General features: G+C 40.3%; 3 non-coding genes across 3 annotated transcripts; 2 read left to right on the forward strand and 1 right to left on the reverse strand.

The window, feature by feature from the left end:
• Nucleotides 1-3,129: 3,129 nt before the first annotated feature.
• LOC121237985 lies at nucleotides 3,130-3,236 on the reverse strand. Its single transcript, XR_005935032.1, has one exon. It is a non-coding gene; the product is annotated as a small nucleolar RNA R71 (small nucleolar RNA).
• Nucleotides 3,237-6,857: 3,621 nt separating this feature from the next.
• LOC121237975 lies at nucleotides 6,858-7,013 on the forward strand. The gene has a single exon (XR_005935023.1). It is a non-coding gene; the product is annotated as a 5.8S ribosomal RNA (ribosomal RNA).
• Nucleotides 7,014-11,821: 4,808 nt separating this feature from the next.
• On the forward strand, nucleotides 11,822-11,976 carry LOC121237990. The gene has a single exon (XR_005935037.1). It is a non-coding gene; the product is annotated as a 5.8S ribosomal RNA (ribosomal RNA).
• Nucleotides 11,977-24,378: the final 12,402 nt, after the last annotated feature.

A 24,378-nucleotide genomic window follows, 5' to 3' on the forward strand; every position in this document is an offset into this window, starting at 1 on the left:
TCAAGTGATGCCCTAGAAATCCACACACGCACCCAAGAACATGGGGTAGGGTTTTAGATGCTCTTTCTGATATAGTATGTTCGGATTTACAGCTTGCTGGTGTTCCTTACGTGGATTTTGTAAGGTGTAAATCCTTCCATGGTTTTTGATTGTTTTGTTTGATATCTCTTTGTTTTTTGTTTGAAGATGTTAATATGATCTTGAGTAAATCTAAGGAAGAAATTATATGTTTCAGATTTGTGATGAAATTGCTATGAAAGATGTCTATGAGTTTCAGTTTTCACTTGATTGAGGTTGATGGTATATGCAACATGATGTTTCGGTTTGAGCATGCTTTGGATGTTCTAGACTTAGCCAAAAATCTATGATTTCACGTCTTAGTTTACTAAGTTTTGATTTCTACGATATATGTTTGAGGATTGGAACATGTTTATGAGATGGATCTTCATGTTTTTGTTCCTATAAGTTTCGGCCTAAGCAAGTTCTCATGGTTCCATGTATGTGTTATGGTATCTCGTATGGTTTATGTTATCATGCTATGAAATGAACATGTTATGGTTGGTTTTTTCAAGCACGGCATTTCACATGTCATATGTCGAGTATGAGTAAGCACCTTTAAGTTTCATGTCACATGCATTTGGGGAAGAAGTGTTTTCAAAGAGGTGTTTTCAAAGAAGTGTTTTTAGAAAAATGTTTTCAAAGAAAAAGTTTTATCACGACCCTAAGTGCTAGGGTGGGGGAATGTCCTAGTGGAACTGCTTTGTCCACTCTAGAGTACTTAAGAATGGAGTGGTAACCCCTGGGTCGACAAAGTACCTTCGTCGAGCCTTGAATGGATCCTTTTCAAAGGATACCAGAGTGAGGCAGTGCCTAGTGCTAGTGGGTGCATAAGGCATGTAATTCAATGAAGTAAGGTTGAGTTAATATGATTATTTGTTTATGACATATTCATCACAGTGTACGGACCGTTGATGGTGCGGTAACTAGCAGAAACACGCGGTGCAAGGAGGGGAGTTGTGTTGTGTCCACCCTATGAACAAGAATAAGAGCTCATAAAACAAGGATCACTTGATGAAAATCTCGTGATATGATAAGGATCACTCGATGCTGATAAGACAGGTTCTGAATAAGTTCACGTGAATAAGAAAAAGTTATGAAATTTTTATAAAAAGCTCAAGTCTCTGTTACAAGTCTTTTGAAAATGGTCAAGTGTATAAGTCAAGTTCTGGTCAAGGCATAAGTCAAGTACATGTCCATGCACGCATATTATGATATACTTTTTGTATGTTTGTGTTAACGGTGGTATATTGTGTGATTACTTGCTGAGATTTCTTGAAATCTTATTATGGTAGTTTCTACTACCATTCCTTGACCGGAATGGAAGAAGTTGTGATAAGTTTAGTAAACGACGACCATGACCAAGAGGAAGAGAATGACACTTCCTCATCTGGAGAGGATTGTGCCTAAGATGGCTGTGAATCTGCCCGAGCCCTCCATTCTGGAGCGACTCAAGGCCATTGATCGGGAGATCATGGGTACGTAACAATCGAGACAAGGATAAGGCTTTGGAAAAACTTGTGAAGCCCGAATGTTTTTGATAAGTATGGGAGTTCAAGTATTTTGAAAGAAAAAAAAAGGGGCAACAATACTTATGGTAAACTTTTGTGGGTTTTTGTTGTTTTTTAGGAAATCCCGTGTTTTGGGAATTTTAAACTAGGCTTTATGCTTTTGGGATATTACGCCTTTATGGCTCATGTTTACGATTGGACAATGTTTGGGATTATATTATTAGTATGGTGCGATGTGCTTTGCAATTGCTTATCGCGTCGGTTAATTTATTCGACTTTTATTAACTTTTCACTACTACGCTATTGCATACTGCTAGTGTACTTAGGTGTATACCGTATTATCTGTCATGTAAGATGTGTGTGTAGCCTTGTGTTACATGTCCCGATGTCTCAGTCACTGTTCAATCCCAAGCGGGGGTTCGGGGCGTGACATTTCTACTCCCAGACAGTATTTTTGGTGATCCTCTGATATCTTTCTTGTTAGAGGATCAAGGGTTCCCCGAATATTACGCCAACTATGTGGACGAGCACTTGAGAACTAGAAGTGGACACTACTCGAGAGGACCTCAGATCGACGAGTCTCATCCCCTACAGCACACTCCCTCCTGCAAGTTGCGTCTAGAGGACTCTACCCATGGGTCGAGTTGAAGACTATGTTCGTCTTGGGTTGGGCCTTTGGTCTTAATTCCCTTAGCTTTCATTCACAGGCTCGCTGGGTCTAGAATGGGGGGAAAATTCCCTTACAATTGTATTTTAGGATGGTTTTAAAAACTAATTCATAGCAACATTTGAATGATTTGGAGTGACATTTTAACGTTCTAGGATGACATTCGAACATTTTGGGGTAACATTCGAACTATCTTGGGTAACGTTCAAACTATCTAGGTTGACGTTCAAACTATCTTGGATAACGTTCAAACTATCTCGATGATGTTCGAACAATTTGGGTGGCTTTCGAAATATCTTGAGTAATATAAGTGTTATTTTTTTGTGATTTTTATTACTCTTTTATTTATGAAAAGTGTCAGTTTTCTTTTAATTCTATTGATTTTATTTTATTTCTATATATTTTTCTTTATTTTCTTGGATTTGAAGGAATGAGAAGATTTAGTGCAAAAGGATAGCATTTTGGTACAAAAGAAGAGACTACAGATCCAGAACGATGAGAGGCGACGAGATCTGAAGTGAGCTATGCTATGCTTTGAGGGACTATGCTATGCCTTCTGTCATTGGGGCGACATCTAGTATAAGGCGGCCAGTTGTACAAGCCAATAACTTCGAGATCAAGTCAGTCATCATTCAAATGATTCAACAAATCGTCCAGTTTGTGGGGCTGTCACAAGAGGATCCTAATGTCCATATTGTAAATTTCCTAGAAATTTGTGATACTTTTAAACACAACGGAGTGAAAGATGATGCGATTAGATTAAATCTTTTTCCTTTCTCACTTAGGGAAAAAATAAAAGCTTGGTTGAACTCTTTGCTGCCTGGCATCATCACCACATGGGAGGAGTTGGCACAAAAATTCTTAGCAAAATATTTTCCTTTGGCCAAGACAGCGAAGTTAAGGAATGATATTACTACTTTCACCCAACTTGAGGGTGAATCATTATATGAGGCATGAGAGAGATACAAGGACTTATTGCGCAAGTGTCTGCATCACGACCTCCCAGCCTAGTTTCAAGTATAGACATTTTACAATGGTTTGGGACCCATGAAGCTATAGCGGGAGCAGGAAGAGTATTAATAAGTAAGACCCAAGAAGCCACATATGAACTTATGGAAGAGTTAGCATCTAACAACTATTAGTGGGCCGCAGAGAGAGCAATGCCAAGGAAGGTGACCGACGTCGTTTAGCTTGTCTCTATGTCTGCAATTGCGGCCCAGTTGGCAAATCTATCCAAACAATTAGGTAAGATGAGCGTTAATGCTATTCAAACTAATGTTGTTTGTGATCATTGCGTAAGAAATCATTCAAGTGTGGATTGCCAAGTGGGGAATCCTTTTGCCCAACCGAGTTATGAACAAGCCCATTACGTGTTCAGTTTTCAACTTCAAAACAATCCTTATTCAAATACGTTCAATCCCGGATGGAGAAATCACCCCAACTTTTCATGGAGCAATAATTAAGGGCTAGCTAGACCACCTCAACAGTATGCACAACAAGAGAAGAAACCGACACTTGAGGATATGTTTATGCAATACATGCAAAAGACTATTATGGTGATCCAAAACAACTCAGCTTCAATTTGCAATCTTGAGGCGCAAATCGGTTAGCTTTTAAACATGCTTACCGAGAAGACAACAGGAACTTTGCCGAGAAACACTGTAACCAATTCAAGGAACATGTCAAAATCATAACATTGAGAAGTGGGTAGACATATGACCAGCCGCAAACAGTAAGTTTCGAGTGAGATGCAAAAGCTGCTGAAAACGTGGAGTCTGAGATGAAGGAAGCCGAGTCCGAGGTGAAAGAAGCAGAGCGGGATGAGGCCGACCAGCAAACTGAGAAGACTAAGGAGAATAAAAGGGTTCCAAAACCCAAGAAATCCAGAGAGTTTATATCTAAAACTTATTCTCCTTCAATTTATGATCTACCAATCTCTTTTCCGCAAAGATTAAGAAAAAATAAGATTGATAATTAGTTCTCTAAATTTCTGAGTATATTTAAGCAACTGCCTAAATATTCCTCTTATTGAAACTTTAGAGCAAATGCCTAAATATGCAAAATTTTTTAAAGATATATTACCAAACAAGCAAAAGTTGGAGGAATATGAGACTGTAATGCTGACCGATGAGGGCAGTACAATTTTACAAAAGAAGCAGCCGCCTAGGTTGAAAGATCCAGGGAGTTTCACAATCCCTTGCACTATAGGAAACTTCTATTTTGGTAAAGCTTTATGCAACTTAGGGGCAAGTATTAATCTAATGCCACTCTTTGTTTTTAGGAAACTGGGTCTTCGAGAAGCAAAGCCAACCACCATCTCTCTACAGTTGGTGGACAAATCTATTAAATACCCAAGACTCATTGAGGATGTACTGGTGAAAGTTAATAAGTTCATCTACCTGGTACAGACAAGGGGAATCTGACTGTTTAATTAAAACAAAGTATTGCGATGGTCCATGCGGACGCTCATGCAATGTGATTTCTGCCTAGTGGTCTGAATGTCAAAGTGAAGAAATTCAACTAAGCGCGGGTAAACGGCCGGAGTAACTATGACTCTCTTAAGGTTGCCAAATGCCCCGTCATCTAATTAGTGACGTGCATGAATGGATCAATGAGATTCCCACTGTCCCTGTATATTATCCAGAGAAACCACAGCCAAGGGAACGGGCTTGTTTGATGGTATCTGCTACTCGGATAATCGTAGTAATTCTAGAGCTAATACGTGCAACAAACCCCAACTTTTGGAAGGGATGCATTTATTAGATAAAAGGTCTATGCGGGCTTTGCCCGTTGCTCTGATGATTCGTGATAACTTGAAGGATCGCACGACCATCGTGCTGGTGACGGATCATTCAAATTTCTTCCCTATCAACTTTTGATTTTAGGATAGAGGAATTACAATGGTGGTGACGGGTAACGGAGAATTAGGGTTCGATTTCGGAGAGGGAGCCTGCGAAACGACAACCTCATCCAAGGAAGCAACAAGCGCGCAAATTACCCAATCCTAACACAAGGAGGTAGTGACAATAAATAACAATACCAGGCTCTTATGAGTCTAGTAATTGGAATGAGTACAATCTAAATCCCTTAACGAGGATCCATTAGAGGGCAAGTCAGGTGCCAACAGCTGCGGTAATTCCAGCTCCAATAGCATATATTTAAGTTGTTGCAGTTAAAAAGCTCGTAGTTGGATCTTGGGTTGGGTAGAGATGTCCACCCCTGGCGTGCACCAGTCTGCTCATCCCTTCCATGGGCGATGCGCTCCTGGCCTTAACTGGTTGGGTCGTGCCTCTGGTGCTGTTACTTTGAAGAAATTAGAGTGCTCAAAGCAAGCCTACGCTCTGTATACATAAGCATGGGATAACATCATAGGATTTCGGTCCTATTGTGTTGGTCTTCGAGATCGGAGTAATGATTAACAGGAACAGTCAGGGGCAATCGTATTCATAGTCAGAGATGAAATTCTTGGACTTATGAAAGACGAACAATTGTAAAAGCATTTGCCAAGGATGCTTTCATTAATCAAGAACGAAAGTTGGGGGCTTGAAGACGATCAGATACCATCCTAGTCTTAACCATAAATGATGTCGACTAGGGATCGGCAGATGTTGCTTTAAGTACTCCGCTTGCACCTTATGAGAAATCAAAGTCTTTGGGTTTCAAGGGGAGTATGGTCAGAAGGTTGAAACTTAAAGGAATTGACGGAAGGGCACCACTAGGAGTGGAGCCTGCAGCTTAATTTGACTAAAAAGGGGGAAACTTACCAAGTCCAGACATAGTAAGGATTAACAGACTCAGAGCTCTTTCTTGATTCTATGGATGGTGGTGCATGGTCATTCTTAGTTGGTGGAGCGATTTGTCTGGTCAATTCCATTACTGAATAAGACCTCAGCCTACTAACTAGATGTGCGAAGGTCACCTTCGGTAACCAGCTTCTTAGAGGGACTATGGCAGCTTAGGCCAAGGAAGTTTGAGTCAATAACAGGTCTGTGATGCCCTTAGATGTCCTAAGCTACACGCGCGCTACACTAATGTATTCAACGAGTTTATAGCCTTGGCCGACAGGCCTGGGTAATCTTTGAATATTCATCGTGATGGGGATAGATCATTGCAATTGTTGGTCTTCTATAAGGAATTCCTAGTAAGCGCAAGTCATCAGCTCGCGTTGACTACATTGCCCTTTGTACACACCACGCGTTGCTCCTACTGATTGAATGGTTCGGTGAACTGTTCGGATCGAGACAATGTGGGTGGTTCACTGCCGGCAATGTTGCATGAAGTCCACTGAACCTTATCATTTAGAGGAAAGAGAAGTCGTAACAAGGTTTCCGCAGGTGAACTTGCGGAATGATCATTGTCGATACTTGCCTAGCAGAACGCCATGTGAACTTGTAATAACCTTCTGGGGTGGGGGTGTAATGCCCTCTCTCGAAAATGGTTGGCAGGGCACGTTGAAATTTGTCCACTACTCCTCATGTGTGTGGGTCAACCTTCTCATTCCCTTCCCAATCGAACAATGAGCCCCGACGAGGTTTGCGCCAAGGAACTTAAACAAGGAGTAACCATGGCGCCACATAAATGGTGTGCGTGTTGTTGGTGACATCTTTACCATGATACGTAACGACTCTCGGCAACGGATATCTCGACTCTCGCATCGATGAAGAACGTAGCGAAATGCGATACTTGGTATGAATTGCAGAATCATGCGAATCATCGAGTCTTTAAATGCAAGTTGTGCCCTAAGCCATTTGGCCAAGGGCACGTTTGCTTGGGTGTCACGCATCGTTGCCTCAATCCCAACACTTCTTATGCTGTGTGGGGTGCGGGGCAGACATTGGCCTCCTATGTGTTGTTGCTCGCAGTTAGCCTAAAATGAGTCCTAGGCAATGAGCGCCACGACAATCGGTGGTTGAGAAACCCTCATAACCCGTTGTGTGTAGCTGGTCGCTATGAAGGTGCTCCTCTACCCTATTGTGTCGTTCTTGCAATTCTACCATCACGAACCCAAGTCAGGTGGGATTACCTGCTGAATTTAAGCATATCAATAACCGGAGGAAAAGAAACTTACAAGGATTCCCCTAGTAACGGTGAGCGAACTGGGAAGAGCTCAGCTTGAGAATCGAGTGCCACTCGACATTCAAATTGTAATCTGGAGAAGCATCCTAAGCGGCGGACCGGGCCCAAATCCCTTAGAAGGGGGTGCTTGAAAGGGTGAGAGCCCCGTTGTGCCCTGACCCAGTCGCACCACGAGGCGCTGTCGCCGAGTCGGGTTGTTTGGGAATGCATCCCCAATTGGGCAGTAAATTCCATCCAAGGGTATATATGGGTGACAGACCGATAGCAAACAAGTACTACGAGGGAAAGATGAAATCTTTTTCTATTTTACATACTGACTTTTACAATATGTCATCCATTAGCTTATCTATTTTTTCTCTATATCATTTAAATAATTTTTTATTCTTTTTAAATATTTCATATCTACCAATAAATTTACAATATCCATATAGTTTTTTATATTTGCAATTTTTTTTTATATACAATGGAAAATAATTCAGTCTATACACATAAAACAAAAATATATAAGCCAAATAAAAATTTAAAATAAAATCAAAATATGAAAAAATTGGTTTAAACTGTTGTTGGTGAAGCTTTTGCAGTAGATGAGCCGTGCGGGCCGCTTTGAAGTACAATTCTCACCGAATGGTAGATATAATCCTTTGCAGATGAGTTAAATACGCGACGGGGTATTTTAAGTGGCAGAGTGGCCTTACTGCCACGATCCACTGAGATTCAGCCTTGTGTCGCTTCGATTCGTCCCTCCCCCTCAAACTACATCACTTTCCACGATTTCCTAGGCAAGGTTAGCAACAAGGACTTATCCAAAATAGATGCATGACGTGCTCCCTTGGCGTACATGCGATCGTGCCCCCCTTGGCCCCGTGCATGCATGCACGTCGTGGTTGCCTTGGCCTCGTGCATGCATGATGCACGTCGTGGGTTCCTTGGTGCCCTTGTCGTGCTTGCACGACGAGGTTAGTATGGTGCCCTAGTCATGCATGTGTAGCTACGCTTGATGGGTGGTGCCTCGTTTGTGTGCCTACGAATGCACAGTGACGTTAGTATGGTGCCCTTGTCGTGCATGCGCGGCGACGCTTGATGGGTGGTCCCCATTGGCATGCCCACGAATGCACAATGAGGTTAGTATGCTGCCCTTGTCGTGCATGCGCGACGACGCTTGATGGGTGATGCCTCGTTGGCATGCCCACGATTGCAAATGAGGTTAGATCGGTGCCCACGGCCCATGCCTTGACAGCCCAGCTGACATGCCTCAACATTGCCGTTGACATGCCTCGATAACCCCGTGGTACTTTGTCCACCATGACAAGCACACAAAGGTCTGGCGAAGAACTCCATCCATCACACAAACTCTACCAATGCAATTTGCCTTGTTGCCTCAAAAAGTTGCATTGTAACACTCACAGCGTGGCCCTCCGATGTTGCCACCTGACATGCATGCATGGGGGCGAACATTTGTCCCGTGCTTTTGGACGATTGAAACCACCCAAATTGGTTTCCTAACTTCATTCCAATACATCTTGGATGTGTTCCAAGCATTACCTACCATTATTGGCCTATTTTTGAATTTTCTTGATTTTTTGGTTTTATTAAATCAAAAAAATTGAATAAAAAAATCCCGATGTCAAAAAATTGTGAGGCTTGCTCCTACTTCAAGATATGATTCAGCTAAGCATGCCTACAAAAAATCTCATCCAAATTCAAAGTATTTCAATAAAAAAAACCTTTATGTTTCATTGGAAAATTGATATTTCCTCCTGTCGATGGGATTTGGCTCTAAATACTCTTTATGGGGGGGAATGCATGGCCCCAACATGGGCAGCCAGGAGGGTTGTCCATGCCACCCCCTGCAGATGGGCATGCCCATGGAGCCCATGGAAAGGGAGTGTCCCACGACCCCCATGCCACCGGCAAGGGGTATCGTCTCGACTGCCGTCGACAATGGTTGTGGCAACGGCCGCTGCTAGCTGACCATGGCCCGACAACTATTTTTTGGGCTCGCTTTCGTGGGGGTGATTCCGACATTCTCGTTTGCTTTCTAGCAACAAGCCTATGCTTTAGGGATGGATTTGGAGGCACCTAGTGCAACGCATGAGCTTGTTAATGGGGGCAATCGTTCTTGCTAGGGGCTTTCTCACATTGTCTAGCCTTCAGGTGTTGTAGTTGACCACATGGTGGTTGGGCCTATTTTTTTGGATGCTATCTTTGCAACATGCTTGTGCACAGCGGATGGTGTTATGGCACCTAGTGCTACGCACATTGTTGCGCTTGCAGGTATTCAGATGATGTTGGTCTTACTTCCATGGGGTTGACCCACATCACCATTTCTCATTTTACATTTGGTTGGCCTCATGGTGGCTCGGCCTGTGTGTTTGTTTGCTTCCACTTTGACGTACCTGTGCACTGCGGATGATGTTATGGCACCCAGTGCTACGCACTTGCTTCATTGAGGTGGCTTCCGGACCTTGATGGCCTTGTTTCCATGGGATTGAACCTTGATATGGTTTCCCTCTTGATGCGTTGATCTTCATGGGGGTTGATCCTCGTGCATGGCATCCTTGAGGTGTGATTGTTGCATGGTGTTTGGTGCTTCTTAGCACTAGATTCCTATGCATGCTCCCGCCGACGATGGGATGTTTGCTGGTTTGGCTTGGCTCCCTCAGGATTGAGACCTCAACATTATATTGTTTTTATTTTCTCTTCTTTTATTTTCCATTCCTAGCGGGGCAGGCTCGACACCACACAATGCTTCCACACACCTAGCTAGCCTTGTGCTTGGTTGTGGAGTGGTTCAATTTGTTTGATGTTGTGGTCTGGCATAAGTAACAGCGTGTGAGTGGTGACAAGGTTGTATGTCTTGATAGGCTCTGTGCTTGTGCATCGATCTGTTTGGCATGCTCCTCCCCATTTTTGCTCCTCGTGTGAATATCATGTTGGGCTATTGAAGGGTTCCTGTGTTGCATACCTACATGGATGGAATTTGTTCCTCTCGTTGCCCCTTGTCCTTGATGGTGCTCATCTTTGGGTGCTGGTTGGACTCTGAAGTTGTCCACGTGTTACCATGCATGCCTTCGAGTTTACGTTGGTTGTCATGGAACATGCAGGCATTCTCGTGCTCTTGGATGAGCAACATTGTGTTGGTGTGGGGGTCTTCGGCCTCTTTATCCCAAACCAAGCGTTCTCATTTGACATGAACGATTATCGTGCCCGCGTCTTGATCCTATCCTCCATCTGGACTGGTAGGTTTACGTGCGGTGCCGACATCGAGAATGAATGCTACCTGGTTGATCCTGCTAGTAGTCATATGCTTGTCTCAAAGATTAAGCCATGCATGTATAAGTATGAACTAATTCAGACTGTGAAACTGCTAATGGCTCATTAAATCAGTTATAGTTGGTTTGATGGTATCTGCTACTTGGATAACCATGGTAATTCTAGAGCGAATACATGCAACAAACCTCGACTTTTGGAAGAGATGCATTTATTAGATAGGTCAACGCGAGCTTTGCCTGTTGCTCTGATGACTCATGAGAAATCAAAGTCTTTGGGTTTCGGGGGGAGTATGGTTGCAAGGCTGAAACTTAAAGGAACTGATGGAAGGGCACCACCAGGAATGGAACCTGCGGCTTAATTTCACTCAACACGAGGAAACTTACCAGGTCCAGACATAGTAAGGATTGACAGACTCAGAAATCTTTCTTGATTCTCTGGGTGGGGGTGCATGATCGTTCTTAGTTGGTGGAGCGATTTTTCTGGTTAATTTTGTTAATGAACATGACCTCAACCTGCTACTAGCTATGCAAAGGTGACCTTCAGAAGCCAGCTTCTTAGAGGGGACTATGACCGCTTAGGCCAAGGAAGTTTGAGGCAATAACAGGTCTGTGATGCCCTTAGATGTTCTCGGCCACACGCGCGCTACACTAATGTATTCAAAGAGTTCATAGCCTTGGCCGACAGGCCAGGGTAATCTTTGAAATTTCATTCTAATGGGGATAAATCATTGCAATTGTTGGTCTTCAATGAGAAATCCCTAGTAAGCGCGAGTCATCAGCTCGTGTTGACTACGTCCCCCCCTTTGTACACATCACCCGTCGCTCCTACATTTTGAATGGTCGGGTGTTCGGATCTCGGAGATGTGGGCGATTCGCTGCCGAAAACATCTCGAGAAGTCCACTGAACCTTATCATTTAGAGGAAAGAGAAATCGTAACAAGGTTTCTGTAGGTGAACTTGCGGAAGGATCAATGTCAATGCCTGCCCAGCAGAACGCCATGTGAACTTGTCATAACCTTCTGGGGTGGGGGTGTAATGCCCCCTCCCGAAAACGGTTGGGAGGGCACGTTGAAATTTGCCCACTGCTCATGTGTGGTGGGTCAATCTTCTCGTTCCCTTCCCAATCGAACAATGAACCTCGGTGCGGTTTGCGGCAAGGAACTTAAACAAGGAGTAACCATGGGTGCCACAAAAATGGTGTGCGTGTTGTTGTTGACATCTTTACCATGATACATAACGATTCTCGGCAACAGATATCTCGACTCTCACATCGATGAAGAACGTAGTGAAATGCGATACTTGTATGAATTGCAAAATCCTGCGAATCATCAAGTCTTTGAATGCAAGTTGCGCCCGAAGCCATTTGGCTGAGGGCACGTCTGCTTGGGTGTCACGTATCGTTGCCCCAACCCCAACACTTCTTATGCTGTGTGGGGTACGGGGCAAACATTGGCCTCCCATGTGCTGTTGCTCGCGGTTAGCCTAAAAGTGAGTCCTAGGCAATGAGCGCCTCGACAATCGGTGGTTGAGAAACCCTCGTGACCCGTTGTGAGTTTCTCGTCGCTGTGAAAGAGCTCCTCGGCCCTATTGTGTCGTTCTTGCGACTCTACCATTTCGACCCTAGGTCAGGCAAAATGACCAAGAATTTAAGCGTATCAATAATCGGTGGAAAAGAAACTTACAAGGATTCCACTAGTAATGGTGAACGAACCGGGAAGAGCCCAACTTGAGAGTCAGGTGCCACTCGGCATTCAAATTGTAGTCTGGAGAAGCGTCCTCAGCGGCGGACCGGGCCCAAGTCCCTTAGAAAGGGGCACCAGAGAAGGTGAGAGCCCCATTGTGCCCTGACCTTATCGCACCACAAGGCGCTATCGGCGAGTTGGGTTGTTTGGGAATGCAGCCCCAATTGGGCGGTAAATTCCATCCAAGGCTAAATATTGGCGAGAGACCGATAGTAAACAGGTACCGTGAGGGAAAGATGAAATCTTTTTTTATTTTACATACTGACTTTTACAATAAGTCATCCATCACCTTATCTATTTTTTCTCTATATCATTTAAATATTTTTTTATTCTTTTTAAATATTTAATTTCTACCAATAAATTTACAATATTCATATCTTTTTTTATATTTGCAATTTGTTTTTATATACAATGGAATATAATTCAGTCTTATACGCAAAAAACAAAAATATATAAGCCAAATAAAAATTAAAAATAAAATAAAAATATAAAAATATTGGTTTAAAAATATTTCCAAGATATTTTTTAGAAGAAAATGAAATATGTGTTTTAAATGATGAAGAATAAAAAGAATTTGCTTACATGATAAAAATCAAAGTAAAAGAAACTGAGGGAGTAAATGAAATATCAATAATAAAAAAACTTTTACAGGATGAACAGTACCTACTACATGTAGCGGATGTCAGGGGCTCAGATCAGGAAGAATATGTTGCTGAGCTGAAGTCTGCGCAACATTGAGGAACTGAACTGAGCCTTTGAAGTGAAGGGTTCGTGTAGGGTTAAGGAAGAAGTGATGCGGCGTCATTTAGGGTCTGGGTTGGTACAGTGCCGTTTCACAAATAAATGAAGTGCTGCATTTGGAGTCCAGGGATGAAGACACTGTGTTTTGAGAGTTCCTTAGATTACACACATTTTTATGCTTGCCTTTAATGCTTTTGTCCAGTAGTGGGAACATTGTTAGTTAGTTTGTTATTTTCTCTTTCATGTAAGTCTGACAAGTCAGTAATATAAGGGTGTAAGGGGTCAGAGTAATGGGCATCTTTTGGAATATCTTGTATTTGGCTTATTACATTTCTGGAGGTTGGGACGCTCGAAGTAATCCTATGACCCTTTGAGGAATTTATGAGAATCATCCTTTCATCATATTTCTTACATACTTCTTACAATTACATTTACTTATCTTCTATTTCTCCTTCGTCATATTGAGCACCAGAACAGGTGGTATCAGAGCTTTTGATACCATGGTTGAAGGCACTCGTTTCAAGCAGCAGCAAGACTAGCTTCAACGTCAAGTGGACCACCATACAAAGAGCATTTAGGAGATCCGTGAGAGATTGGACCAGATGGCAGACATGATACGAACTCTAGTGGCTAACCAGACCCATCCTCCACAACGTGACCTACAAAATGACCAAGAAATTGAGCTCTATGATGCAAGAAAAGTAGTCCACAAGGGTATTAGAATGGAGTTTCCAACGTTTAATGGTGAAGATCCTGCTTCCAGGATCTTTATGGCAAACCAGTATTTCGAGTACTACCAAACACCACCACCATAACGTCTTTTAATGGTATCTTATCACATGCATGGTGAAGCCCTAGTTTGGTATCAAGATAACCTTGAGAGTGAACTGTTTAATACTTGGTAGGCTTTTACCTGTGTCCTCCAAATACGCTTTGGCCCCATAGCGTATGATGATCCCATGGAGGCGTTGACCTACCTCAAACAAACCTCAACAATGTCGCATTACAAGGCTCAGTTTGAGTCTCTTTCAAATAGACTAAGAGGACTCTCGGAACACCACAAACTGAGTTGTTTTTTGAGCAGTTTGAATGATGAGAAATGTCTGTAATTTGAACACTCAGTCCAATTAATTTGAACTCAGCTTTTGGCTTAGCAAAAATACAAGAGGAGTATTTACTCAGCTCTAAAAGATCTTGGAAGCCTCTCGGTGATACACATCCATTTTCAGCTAAGGGTAACACAAGTGGCTTTGGCCAGCAGGGGGAGTTTACTAAAACACAGAGGACTCATAATCCTATTAAAAAGGTCTCATCATTTCAAATGGATGAGAAAAGTAAGAATGGCCTTTGCTACCATTGTGACAAGAAGTGGAATCCCACTCACGTCTATAAATAGGCCAAGATTTACTTACTCCAAGGGTTGAAGGATAAGGTGGAGGAAAAAGGGGATGAAGACATTGGGCCCTAACTCAGATATGGAACCTAAAATTTCAATACATGCTATAGCTAGCACTCCTAATGCTAATATCATGCGTTTGGAGGGAAGGATAAGGGGCATTGCAGTAGTGGTTCTAGTCGATTCAGGAAGTACACATAACTTCCTAGACCCTTCCATTGCAAAAAGGGCTTGGCTACAACTGGATGAAGGTCAACATCTCTCTGTCCAAGTGGTTAATGTGCAAATTATCAAAAGCATTGGCCTATGCAATGTGGTGGAGCTGGCTATGCAAGGTAATAAATTCTCTACTTCTTTTTTCTTGTTGAACCTTGTTGGTTGTGATGTGTTATGGGGGTACAATGGCTGAAAACACTAGGCCAATTATGTGGGACTTTTCCAAGTTGTCCTTGAAATTTTCTTGGCTGGATAAAAGAATTTGTTTATGAGGATTACCCCTGAGTTCATTGTGTTTTGATGGGAGTCCAAAACTGTTTGGAATGAGGTGATTAGGGGAAGAGGGTTGTCATTTCAATTAGTTTATGAAACTTTTGAGGAACCTTTACAGCCCTTGGGAAAGGACTTGCAGGAGCTATTGCAGGCATTTTCACCAGTATTTGCTGAGCCTAAGGAGCTGCCACCCCCAAGGCTACATGACCATAGAATAGTACTCAAGGATGATGCCCTGCCTGTGTCTAATCGACCCTATTGCTGCCCCCACAATAAAAAATTAGAAATACAGAAGTTGGTTTCAAACTTATTAAAGTCAGGGGTTATAAGGCCTAGTACAAGCCCTTTCTCCTCACCCGTATTATTAGTCTGCAAAGTGGATGGGAGTTGATGTTTATGTGTGGACTATAGAGCTTTAAACCAACAAACTGTAAAGGATAAATTTCTTATACCGGTGATTGATGAACTTTTAGATGAGCTATTTGGGGCAGTGTTGTTCTCTAAGTTGGATTTATGATGCAATTATCACCAGATCAGAGTAATGCTCGTGGATGTAGCCAAAACAGTTTTTCGTACACATGAAGGACATTACAAATTTCTAGTAATGCCCTTCAATTTGACCAACGCCCCAACCACTTTTCAAGGGCTAATGAATGATGTATTTAAGCCTTTTTGAGGAGGTTTGTTCTTGTCTTTTTCGACGACATTTTGGTCTATAGTAAGTTATGGACAGGTCACTTAATTCATCTTAAGGCAGTTCTTGAAGTGTTGAAAATCGACCAGTTGTTTGCCAAATGTTCTAAGTCCAGTTTTAGGGTAAATGAAGTCCACTATTTGCGCCATGTTATTTCTGCTGAGGATGTGAAAATATATAGTGCAAAAATCAACTCTATGCTTGAGTGGCTTGCACCCAAAAAATTGAAATCTTTGAGGGGTTTTCTTGGGTTAACAGGGCATTACATAGAGTTTATCAAAATTTATGGGGCTATTGCACTTCTTTAACAGGCCTTTTGAAGAAGAATGCTTTTAGTTGGTCTCCTGAAGCTACACTAGCTTTCCAGCAACTTAAAGAGGCTATTTCTAAACCCCCATTTATAAGGGTGCCTGATTTCTCTAGAACCTTTATGATTGAGTGTGATGCAAGTGGTGTAGGGATTGGGGCAATTTTAATGCAGGAAGGGAGACCAATTGCCTATATGAGTAAGGCCTTAAAAGGCAAGGCATTAATGTTGTCAACCAACGAAAAAAGAATTATTTGCTCTAGTTACTACAGTACAACATTAGTGTCCTCATTTGTTGGGTCAGTCCTTCATTGTTAAGACTGACCAACAAGCATTGAAACTTTTATTGGAGCAAAAAGTGGGCATGGTAGCACAGTAGAAATGGATTACAAAGTTAATGGGTTATGATTTCTCTATCGAAAATAAAAAAGGGAAGGATAATAAAGTAGCGAATGCCCTATCTAGGAGGGATGAGGTGGGGACCTTAAAGGAAGGATATTTGGCTTTGCTAACCTTTCCAATTGTTGATTGGCTTATTGAATTGAAGCAACGTTATGCAACATCTATTGAGATGGTGGACTTATAGGATAGACTGAGCAACAACATATCAGTTACTCCAGGTTATGCTACACAATAGGGACTAAATTTAAAGAAGGGTAGGATTGTGTTGGTGTCAAATTCTTCATTCAAAAACAAAGTTCTGGACTACTTGCGTGAGGACCCCCAAGCAAGACATACAGGGTTTCTGAAAACTTACCAAAGGGCTAAACAAGCCTTTTTTTGGACAGGGATGAAAAAATATGATAAAAAGAAGGTTAGGGAGTGTGATATTTGTCAGGTTAACGAGAATGAAACAGTTGCCCCGCCTGGCCTATTGCAACCTCTTCCAATCCCTACCCAAGCTTGGTCTAGCATCTCTTTAGATTTCATTGAAGGTCTACCAGTGTCTTAAGGTTTCAGTGTCATCTTAGTGATAATGGATCACTACACTAAGTATGGACATTTTTTTTGTTACTCGCCCATCCCTATACTGCTCTAATGGTGGCTCAGGTTTTTATGGATAATGTTTTCAAGCTGCATGGCCTTTCTAGGTCTATAGACTCAGATCGAGACCCAGTATTTTTAAGCTCTTTTTGGAAGAACTTATTCACATTGCAGGTTCAACACTGAGTTTTAGCTTAGCATATCACCCCCAGTCAGATGGGAAAACTAAGGCCCTCAACAAATTCTTAGAGACGTATCTATGTTACTATACAGGCACCAAAAAAAAGGAATGGAGTAAATGGCTTTCAATGGCCGAATGGAGCTACAACAGCTCCAATCACACATCCTAAAAAATCACACCTTTTGAAGTGTTATATGGCTATCCCCCACCTTGCCTACTCTCTTATGTATTGGGAACTTCCTCCACTAAAGTTGTGGACCAATTTCTACGTTCAAGGGAAAAAATCATAGAGTTATTAAAGGCCAACATAGAATGGGCTCAAAATAAAATGAAAATTTTTGCTGATCATAGGAGGACAGAGAGAAATTTTGAAGTTAGGGATTAGGTGTACTTACATTTACAGCCCCTATAGCAAAAACTCAGTTGTGAGACGCCACAATTTGAAGTTGTCGCCTTGGTTTTTTGGGTAGTTCCAAGTGCTATAGAAGGTTGCCTCCATTGCATATCATCCCAACTTGCCGTCCTCATCACAGATACACGCCCTCTTCCACATTTCGCATTTCATGTTTGAAAAGGAAGTTAGGGGCTCAGATCCAGCCATTACCAACCCTCCCACCCACTGATAAAAATGGAGATCTTCAACCTGAGCCAGAGGCTGTGATTGATTGCCACATGAAGAAATTTGGGCACCGAGCAGTCATTGAGGTCCTTGTCAAATGGTCTGGGGCACCAAACGAAGACAACAGCTGGGAGTTGCTGAGAAGGCTTTAGGAACTTTACCCACACCTTGTGGGCGAGGTTCTTTAAGCAGGGGGAATGTTAGGGGCTCAGATTAAGAAGAACGTGTTGTTGAGATGAAGTCTGTGCAACATTGAGGAACTGAACAGAGGCTTTGAAGTGAACGGTTCATGTAGGGTTAAGGAAGAAGTGATGATGTGACGCCCCCAGATTCTGCTTGGGATCGGACGGACATCCGAAGCGTTAGGACATGCAACACAAGGTTACCTGCCCCCGTTCATGACATATAAGATGCAATATTCCTAACATACATCTAGCATTATGCAATATTCGAAGCGGATAATTTTTTTTTGAGCAATACTATGCACCAAACTTATAATATCCCAAATAGTTAAACCATAAATCATGCATACTGAAAACATCCACGATTACAACACGGGTCTCAGAAGACAGTAATCTCAAAACAACAGAGACTTGGCTCCAGAATTACATTGCCAAAGTACACTATTGGGCTAGTTCGTTGAGTAACTCGCGTAACTCGACTAACGATGCTAGAATACTATCCGAAGACCTAAGTACGGAGGCTGTAAGCTTCGTGTTGCAACTACGACGTCTAGTCAAACTCCTTCAGGCTGCCAGTGTCTTCTCTCTGCTCTGATCCTGACACATTGCCTATCATTCGGGGGGAATGGTAGTTGGGACTACCACAATGAGATTTGATTACAAATTTCAAAAAGTTGATAGGAAATTTCCACACAGGTTAATGATGCATGCATAGCAGTAAAAGCATGAATGCATAATCAAAGTCATAAGTAAGCATAACATAACTTGAACTTTAGCATGGCATAAATGACATAACTTGAATTGAAACTGAAACTTAGTTTGACGTGACATGCATGTACGTGAACTTAAAACATAACATGAACTAGCAACATAGCATGAACGTGAACTTGAAATATAACATGGACTTAAAATATAGCATGAACGTGAACATATATAATTTGAACATGAACTTGAACATAACATGAACCTGAGTACAACATAACATAAACGTGAACTTGAAATATAACGTGAACATGAACATGACATAACATGGACGTGAAATTGGACATAACATGAACATGAACATAACATGACATAAACATGAACTTGAAACTTGACATGAACATAAACTTGAACATAACATAACGTGAAACATTACTTGAACGTGAAATACATGAACGCGAAATCTTATTCAATAAAAGTGACCATACAGATACTACACGGGTCACCTTGAGCAGTGTGTCCCTGCCGATTACCGCATCACAACACATGTGTCTATACCAGCTGTGAGTGCATTAATATGTACTCTACAGTTATTGTGGCCCCACGTATTCTACGTGTCACAATTACTGTGTCTCACGTAGTGTATGCTCCACAGTTGTTGTGGCCCCATGAATTGTTTGTGCCACGCTTGCTGTGGACACACGTAACATAATGTGTGGCTCCATCGGCGTTAGTGCCTGGCGCACTCAGGTGACCAACTAGTTAGGCCTCATTCGCAACCTGTTGACTGTACTTCATAAACCCAGGGAATTTCACACCTATTTAGACATTCCAGCGTGAACAAAGGAGTTCCACTAGGATAGTATCCCATCCTAGCGCTTAGGGTCGTGATTGACATGAATAACTTAACTGGCATACATGACATTTCGTAACGTGACGTGACATGAATGTGACATAAACGACAGAAGTCCTGACGTAGCTTAACGTGACATGAACGTAAGATGACAGACATGGCATAAAATGTAACAGACAATATTTTATAACATGGCATACATGTAACAGACTATTTCGTGACATGGCATAACATGTAATAGACAATATTTCATAACATGACATAACATGTAATAGTGAAATTATGTGACATGATATACATGAAACATATGGCATACGTAATGTGACATACTTGCAACAGATAGTAATATGTGACAGAATATATTATATAACAGATAAGTATTTCTTGACAGAATAATTCAAATAAAAGATAAACATGAGATGACATAGCATGGCATGGCATGGCATGGCATATATAACAACATACAAACATAAAATGTAGTTCTCTTACCCATCACAAAATACGAGATTAAAGCGCAAAATACGAGGAACTGTAAGAGGGTATTCTAAAAGTTAGAACTTTAATTACTAACAATTAAAAATGTGAAAAGAGACAACTTAGAGTAAAATTACCATTTTACTCTCTACATGTGGAAAAATGATCATTTTACCCATAACTTAAGGATTTCACATCCTAACTCCAAAAATTACCAAAATTTACATTCCTCATGTAAATTTTGTCCTAGACTCAAATTTCAACTCATAAAAATTTAAAACCATTCACAACTATGGAAAACCCACAATGGCCGAAACATTCATAGGTCATTTCTCTTAATTTTGGTTGCAATTTCTTCTATCTTCAAAACCCATGATTGTAACAAGGATCTTCCTATCCTAAGTTTAAAAATTCACTTAAAATATCCATTAAGAAAAGCTAATCATCAACACCAAACTTTTTGTAAAAAGACCCAAATTTTTTGACAAAAAAGTAAACCCTTAAATCACAAGTTTTGGCCTTAATAAAAATATCTCCAAGAATTCAAAAAAAAGACAAATCTTACTTCTAACACATTCATAACATCATCCTAAGATCAACCATACTTTAAATCATCAAACAAAAGCCACCAAAAATCACAAAATAACACTTGGAGTTTTTGGTTTTAAACTTAGTCCAAAATAGAAACTTTTCTCTCCACTAACTTTGATCAATCTTTTGATCCATGGCTTAAACACATGTGATCTTCAAACTAAAACATCTTATGGTTTAAAAATGTGTCCTAAAGAAGATCCAACCATCAAACTTAAAATCACATGGCTAAAACTTCATAAAACATGGATCTAACCCATAAACATCAAATCTTAGGCCTAACCAAAATCCTCTTGGTTAAAATATAAAAGCCTTTGGAATAAGATTTAACCACAAAATATTCAAACTTTCACAGAACAAAAACTGTTTTTCCACTTCCAGTTTTCAAGTTTCTGAAGCTAAGAAAATCCATCATCAAAAGCTTTATTGATGCAACAAAACCTCAATTAACATTCATAAACACATGATAACAACACTCCATAAAATTTTCGAACCAAGATATATCCATTAGCTTGGTAAAAAATTCCAAAACATATCACACTCTCCAGTTTCACGCCCAGAATGACCTTTCTATGGTTAAAAATACTTTTGACCGACCAATGAGCATGGATTGAGACTAATAAGACATCCACCGAAACTAGACTCAAAGACGAACAATTTTTATGAATGAATCATTGTGAAAAAATACCTACAAAGGGTCTAAAATGGCCACATAAAAAGACACAGAAATCTGCCCGAGAGAGAGCTTTTGGATTTCTCTCTAAGAACGGGGGAAATAAGTGATAAAATGGAGAGAAGTGTATCTTGCACGACTTTAGACTCTTGGAGGGGGAAGTTATTGGCTTGGAGGACCCTTAATTGGAGTTGGCTATGTGACATAAAGTGGAGAGTAATGAGGGCAAAGGACTGCCTGCAGCAGCTGTGAGAGATGGAGGTTGATGGAGTGGACTTCTCATCACATCAAGGCACTAATGGGTTGCAGCCAATGGCAGTGGATGGTCTACCTTGTGGGGGAGGAAACTTCTTCAATAAACTTTGCCAAGGTGGCCAAATTCGTGGGCCTTGGTGGGCCCCAACTAAGTGGGCTTCAATTTGGGGTTTAAAGGGGGTTTGGTTAGAGTTTGAGATGTTATCAAGTCCAAAATCAATTTTTTGGGCCCAATCAAATTTCCAAGGTTTAAAAGGTTAAATAATGATATCATAACAAGGATTTGATTAATTAATAGCATGTGGAAGTGATTTAATCAAATGATTAAATATAATGCTAGAAATCGGATTAAAGAGGGTTTGGAGGCCAATTTTAGGGTTTGGGGAAACCGTTTAGGGTTTTGGTTTCAATCAAGCTTTTGGGGTTTCAATTAGATTCCAACCATTTAGGGTTTTGCTGGGGTTGAAACCCTATTTGGTCTGGCACAATTTGGTTGATCAGATGAAACAAAATTTTGCTTAGGTAGTGTGATCTCACACCTTGACTTCCCATCTAATGGTTCCTCTTGGTGCCAAGTGTCTAATACTATTCACTATGTGTGGCTAAGATCTTGCCAAGTGTCCAAATAAAACTTCTCTAACCTAATTTGGATATTCCACACTGTGATTTTAAAAAACACTACACTGGGTGCACTTATCGAGGTTACTATTCACTCTAAAGAAATGCATAATAAACTTAGTACTGAAAAATCCTAAATATTCATATTAACCTGCAGTGAAAATCATTTAGCGAAATTCAACCCCGGAGTGCCCCTAAAAATAATTTCACAATTTCGAACAATCGTTTCGTCCGAAATTATGAAAATTGGCTATTGCTCCATAAAATCCTAAATAATCAACTGAATCTAATGGTGTAGACCAAAACACATTCTGACACCTCTAACTACCTCAAATAATTAAACTCATATTTCTAGCATCGTAATGAATGAAAACATTGACTATGTTGACAGACTAAAACCTGCGTGATTAGTCGATTCGTAAAAACTTATGGGATTTTCACGAGATTTCTAAAATCAATAGAAATTTCACCAGTGAATTGCTAGTGGACTGTTACAGATGAGGCGTCGTTTAGAGGCTGGGTTGGTACGATGCTGTTTCACAAATAAATGAAGTGATGCGTTTGGAGTCCAGGGATGAAGACGCTGCATTTTGGGAGATCCTTGGATTACACACGTTTTTATGCTTGCCTTTAAAGCTTTTCTCCGGTAGTGGGAATACTGTTAGTTTGTTTGTTATTTTCTCTTTCATGTAAGTCTGACAAGTTAGTACTATAAGGGTGTAAGGGGTCAGAGTAGTGGGCATCTTTTAGAATATCTTGTATTTGGCTTATTACTTTTCTGGAGGTTGTGACCACTGTTATTAATACCGTACCGTACTGGCCGGTTTTTGCTATACCGGCCACTGGGCCGGTACAGGTACTATATATATTTCGTACCGGCCGATATTTCGGACTTAATTTTTTTTTTAATTTTTTCACACTACAAGCTTTTTTTTACCTCCAATTCAGACTAGACTATTTATAATTTATATATATATATGTATTTATATATAATTTATTCATATATAGACTATTATTTTGAAATATAATTTATATACATATATTTATATATATAATTTATTCATATATCGACTATCCCGAAATGGTACACGAAACGATACCAATGCTGAAATATTTCATTCCAGTGCCTTAACCGGTACGGTATTCAAAACATTAGTTGGGACCCTCGAAGTAATCCTGTGACCCTTTGAGGAATTTATGAGATTCATCCTTTCATCATATTTCTTACACAGATCTTACAATTACATTTATTTATCTTCTATTTCCCCTTCGTCATATTGAGCACCATAACATTGCGTTACTGTAGCTAATTGTATTTTACAATTATTTTTACATAATCGGATGAAAAAGGAGAATAATTCTTCAAATAACTTACATTTTTTGTATAATACAGAAGCCATTGAGAGTGCTCTAATGAAATAGTTTGTAGAAGTTCATGTTTACACGAGATATATCTATTTCATTCGTATCAATAAATTTACTCTTACTTATAAAAAAAAAGTTTGTAAATAGTAATAAAATAGTTCGAATTAAGATGTTTTATTTGGTTTTCAAAAAGAAAAATTCTACTCATCATCCTCACACAACACATGACACACCACACATAATTTTATTTTTATTTTTATTTTTTTTCTCTTACCAAATGTGTGGTATATAGATGATGAGTAGAAGAAATCAATTAGTTTAGGAAGAATAAAACCAAAAGAAATTTAAAAAAAATAAAAAAAAAAACAAAAATAAGTGTGGTGTGTGGTGTGTGGGATGATGAGTAGCAAAACTCTTTTTCTTTTGGTATTTGAGAAAGATGTATTGTCTTTCGTGTTTTGTTTAGAAGTTTGATAAAGTTATAATAATTACGTAATGATTATATGAAAAAGTTAAAAATTTGAAATTGAAAATGTTTTGTATTTGAGTGATGTTTGAGAATGAAATATCTAATAATATCTGAGAGCACTTGTATTTTCCAAACTAGCCCTTAGATGCCATAGAATTCCACCGTTAATTTGATTCATATTTATATTTTATAGATTTCTTGTTCGAACTCTAAGAATTAAAGTGTGAGGGAGATGGATATATAAAATGATCTCACATTAATTTTTGAGCATTTAATTAATGCTCAAGATATTAATTGAGGCAGCCATAAATATTGTGGAACAAACTTTGTAATTTGTATGTCTATTTCTATCCCACTAGGTCTTAAAGTTTGGACAAGAGCTCTGTAGAATCCAAATCCATTTATTTGTTGCTTCCAAGATTTTGTGGAATCATTTCAAGCAGAAAACTTGAGATCTTCT

Source organism: Juglans microcarpa x Juglans regia, chromosome 6S (assembly GCF_004785595.1).
Source record: "Juglans microcarpa x Juglans regia isolate MS1-56 chromosome 6S, Jm3101_v1.0, whole genome shotgun sequence".
Classification (NCBI taxonomy): domain Eukaryota; kingdom Viridiplantae; phylum Streptophyta; class Magnoliopsida; order Fagales; family Juglandaceae; genus Juglans; species Juglans microcarpa x Juglans regia.